The sequence below is a fragment of the Pan paniscus genome, chromosome 19, assembly GCF_029289425.2.
Source record: "Pan paniscus chromosome 19, NHGRI_mPanPan1-v2.0_pri, whole genome shotgun sequence".
Classification (NCBI taxonomy): Eukaryota; Metazoa; Chordata; class Mammalia; order Primates; family Hominidae; genus Pan; species Pan paniscus.
This window is the reverse complement of record NC_073268.2, coordinates 55,635,394-55,640,028: the sequence shown is the minus strand read 5'-3', so window position 1 is coordinate 55,640,028 and position 4,635 is coordinate 55,635,394. Positions and strand designations below refer to the sequence as shown.

Sequence of the window (4,635 nt, the reverse complement as noted above, 5' to 3'; positions counted from 1 at the left end):
TGGTTATTATAGTGAAAATAGAGAAAGGGATGGGCAAGAAAGGAATAGTACTCCCACTCATCTCCAAATGGGAAAAGAAAGACTATAGATTTGGGAATTAAGTCTTAGAAAAGGAGATTAACTGTGCTAGGCAAAAATTTAATTAATAAATAAAAAGTTGGCCAGTGCAGACTTACTTTAATGAGCTCCAAAATAATTTAAAATGATATCATTCCAGTTTAATAAATATTATTTGTGACTTCTACATTAGATACTATATTTTCATCTGGAAAACTATATTTTTCTACATGATAAGTAATCAAAAACACATTTTAGAAATTTTAATTGTATATATTTATCTGTTCAAAATAACTATAAGCTAGAGAATTTAGATATTAAAAAATAATAATGAATTGTTATAATTATTTTGTGCCAGTTATTACTTTACATTACATTTATTAACTCATTTGATTCTTGTAACTTTACAAACTCCTAGTATTTTCTAAAGTTATTGCTAGCTAGGCATTTTATGTTCAGGAAAGTTTAAAACTTTGTCCAAAATTTCCCAGTTAGAAAGACACTGATTGTGGATTCAAATCAAGGGTCCAGATATTGTGTTCTTGATTTCTTTTTTTTTTTAATTTTAAATCTTTAATTTCCGTTTTCACGTATTTTCTTCTTGCTTCCAAAAAGAAAGGAGTGGGTAGCTCTGTTGCCTGTACATCGTCCAGAGCCCCTGGGTCGGGGCGGGGTCCCCTGGGCCGCCCGGGGGGTCCACATGCAGCCCCTGGGGGGCCGGCGCGGGGTGAGGTCCGGGGGCCGCCTTATTGCTGAGGTCCGGCCGGTTGGGGCCGCCGCTAGGCGCGCTGGCTGGGCAGCTCCTGGGAGATGAAGCGACGCAGGCGCTCCAGGTACTGGCTGTAGAGCTCGATGTCGTTGTGCCCGGCGCCCTCCACCCACAGCGGCTCCACCGCCTTGGGGCAGCGCTCGTAGAGCGCCAGCCCGTGCGAGAAGTCGATCACCTCGTCCTCCGTGCCGTGGATGATGAGCACGGGCGACGTGATCTTGGACACCTTCTCGATGCTGCGGGAGGGGCGTGGAGCGGGTGAGACTTCGCGCCCGGCCCGGGCCCCGCCCCGCCCCCGTCCCCGCCCGGGCCGCTCACTTAGGGAAGGCGTCGAAGCAGTAGGTCGTCTTGGTGTCAGGGAAGGCGACGCGCATGCCCGAGGTGAGCGGCGAGTGCAGCACCACCGCGGCACACTCGTAGCGCGAGGCCAGGTCCACGGTGGGCACCGTGCCGATGCTCTGCCCTTACAGGATGATGCTGTCCGGGCTGATGCCGTACCTGGCGGCACCGGAGCAGGGTCAGCCGCGGCCTCCGACGCGCGCGCACCCTTCCCACCAGCGGGCGTCCCCGGGCCCAGCTCCGGATGCGACCCTCCAGTCTCCCCACTCAGCCAAGTCAGTGGGTCAGGCCCAGGCTCCACACCAGTCCCGAGGGCCACCCCCAGCCCCCAACACCGCGGCGGTGGGCGAAGCCAGCGGTCCCGCCCCGTTCCCTGCGCTGCCGTTCACTGGCGTTTCCTAGCTAGGATCTGCAGGGATCCCGCCTACGGAGTGCCCCTGGGGCGGGGGTAGGGGAGGCCCTGGCGCCTCTCCTCCTCCTGGTCACCCCTAGGTGCACACTGGGAACTGTGTGGCCCCCACATCCTGAATGCTTCACGCCTTCCTGCCCGGGTTAGAAAGCCCTTCCTGGTGCACTGGCCAGGACAGCGGACACTCTTCCTCCCTGCAGCCCTTGCCCACCCCCTTGGCCATGAGGAATTCAGGCAGCTGTGTCCCCAAATGTCTCCACCCAATTTTGGACTCTCGGAGTCCCCACGCCCAATGAGATGCCAGTGCAACCCAGGTCAGCATCGAGGGTGGTGGCTGCGGAGGTGGCACCCCCTCCCACCAGCACCTTCCCTTGGGAGTGGACAAGTCCTCGGCCACCTCAGCACCACCAGCTCCCACCCAGGGCCACCCCCACCCCCAGGTCATTGGTGTGTGGCCCCTGATCCAGCACCAGTTACAAGGCCTCCTCGTGCCCAGTCCCAACCACGCGGGACCCACCTGCCACCCTGCCCATGCCGGGACCCCACACCTCTCCTCCCACAGGCTCTAGGCTCTGATCCCAGGCAGATGCCCTCTTGCAAGGCAGGAGCATGGGCAGGTGTGCGTCCCCTCTGCCTGGCATTCGGACTCCACCAGCAGGGCTGTCCCCGTCCCTGGCCTGGAATCCCAGTCTCCTGGCAGCACTCCACAGCTCACCACTCACCCATGCCCCAAAGGATGCTGCCTGGCTTGTGCCTGTGGCCCCAGCTCTGCCTCAGCCTCCCTGGCCTGCTCCCTGGTAGCCATGGTCAGTAGTGTGCTGAGCCAGCCCAGCCCTGTCACCTGCTACAGGCAGGAGCCCCCAGCTGCCACCTGGATGTCACCACTCAAGCGAACAGGACACATCCCCAGTGGAGGCCCTGGGCATGCTCTGGCCTCCCCCTCACAGCTCTGGGCCTAGGTTCCTGCAGGACAAAGTGGCAGCAGGACAGATGGCCGAGCAGACAGAGCTCAGAGGTGGCCATGGCGGGTGTGACTCTGCCAGTGGCCCAGGCAGTAGAGACAGGAGGGGCCAAGGAAGTCGCATGAAGTGGTGATTGGTGTCAGCGTCCCACACTGCTGGGAGGCCCCCAGAGCCAGGGTGGTGCCAGGGGACCAGCTCCCAGGCCCACAGCAGGGACTGCCTGCATATCACCAAGGCAATGATGACCCCACCTCCCTAGGGCCTCTGACTTCTCAGAGCTGTGCCTGGTCCCTGCGGGAGCAGGTCAGACCAGTGGGCTGGGCAGGGCCAGGACGAGACAGCCCCAGTGGATGGCGAGCAGGAAAAGCCACCAGAGGCCCACCTGGGTCTCCTCGTCCAAAGCAGCACTGGCCCGGGCGGTGCTCAAACACCGGTGAAGGGCCCAGGCAAGCGCAGGGCTGGGGACGTGGATGACTAGGAGGGCTGGATCTGGAATCGAGGCTGGCCCAGACCTCGGATGTGTGCTGCGAGTCTGCACCTTACCCTGTAGGCCCTGCCCCAGGATGGCCAAGCTCCGCAGCCACAGGGCCTCATGGCGAGGCCTCCGGACCTGGATGCAGCAGCCTCGCCTCACTTGGCCCCAAGTGCTGCCTCGGCCGATGGGCTCCCAGCCACACGTGCACAGACCCCCAGACCACCACCCACTCCCTCCCGCCGGGTGGCATCCACGCCCCTGTGACAAGCTCAGCCCCTTCCCATCCTCAGGCCAGGGGTTCCCAGGGAGCCTGGCTCCACAGGCCAGGGTGTGGGAGGACGGCCTGGCCACACCTCAGCCATGTGGAGGCGGCACCTGCACACCCAAGCTCGCCTGTCCGGCTCTCTGGCCCTGTGCATCCACTGTGGCTCCCCTCCTGCAGGGCCGCCCACCTTCCTCCCAGGGAAGCCCGCCCCCCGGCCCCCGGCCTGGTCCCCTCTTGGGTGTGCCCAGGCTGAGCTGCCCCCAGGGTCGCCCTCACCTGGTGCGCAGGGCCTGCCAGGCGGCGTCGATGTCGGCATAGAGGTTCCTCTCGGAAGGCCTGCCCGAGCTGGCATCGTAGCCGGAGTAGTCGTAGGAGAAGATGTTGCAGTGGAGGCGGGAGCCCAGGCCAATGTAGAAGCTGGCACCAGGCACGCAGAGAACATACATGCAGGAGACGCGGTTGCCGCGGGCGCTCTTGGTGGGGAAGACCTCGATGGTGTCCAGCTCGCGCTGGCTGTACTGGAAGTCGGCACGCTCCGTCAGGTGCAGCTTCCTGCGCCCGGGTGCGCCCGAGGAGGCCCGCAGGGTCCCCAAGGGGGCGGTCCCGGCCCCACCAGGCCCCGGCTCGGGCTCAGGCACCAGGGAGTAGGTGGCCTCCGGCGGCAGGAAGGCGAGCTTGGGAGCGATGCGGCCGGGGCAGGGCGGGCAGCAGAAGAGGCAGCAGAGCTCACTCAGCGACAGCCCGTTCATGGCGGGCGCCGCCTGGGCCGGGCCTCCACCGGGGTCCCCGCCAACAACGCCGCCCGGCCTGGCCCGGCAGGGGAGGGGTGGGGGTGCTCCGAGTCGCGGGCAGGGGGGAGAGCGCCCCCCCAGCTACCGCCCCAGACAGCAGCCCCGTTAGGAGGCCAGGGCCCAGCCCCATCGCGGTCCAAGCCGAGCCCCAGGGAGCCTCGCAACCACAGGTCTCCATGTCGTGCCGTGGGAAGCCCACCCCGGCCCGCGCCCCCGGGCCCCAGGGCTGCGCTCCATGGCTCCCGGCCGCCCGCCCGTGCGTCCGTCGGTCCCTCCGCACCCCTGCCCGGCCTCCTGCACCGCCACCGCCGCAGCTCCTGTGTTCTTGATTTCTAAGAGCTCTTGAGAGTATTTTAAATGAATGCCACCTGTCATAATTTTAAGACTTTTGCTTGACGTTACTAAAGTTACCTCCAGCGGAATGTGACTGGTTATTGCCAGAACAAATTACGCTGTAGATTTTTTGTAAATTCTGATGCAGTTTTCACATGTATTATGTTAAAAAAAAAAAAAGAGCCTTAATTGGTGTTTCTATATTTTACATTCTAAGACATTAATTTTGTTACTC

At 60.9% G+C, this 4,635-nt stretch overlaps 1 pseudogene; it reads right to left on the bottom strand.

Moving 5' to 3' along the window:
• Window positions 1–484: 484 nt before the first annotated feature.
• LOC117978077 (alpha/beta hydrolase domain-containing protein 17A-like) lies at window positions 485–4,333 on the bottom strand (annotated as a pseudogene).
• Between the last annotated feature and the right edge of the window lie 302 nt (window positions 4,334–4,635).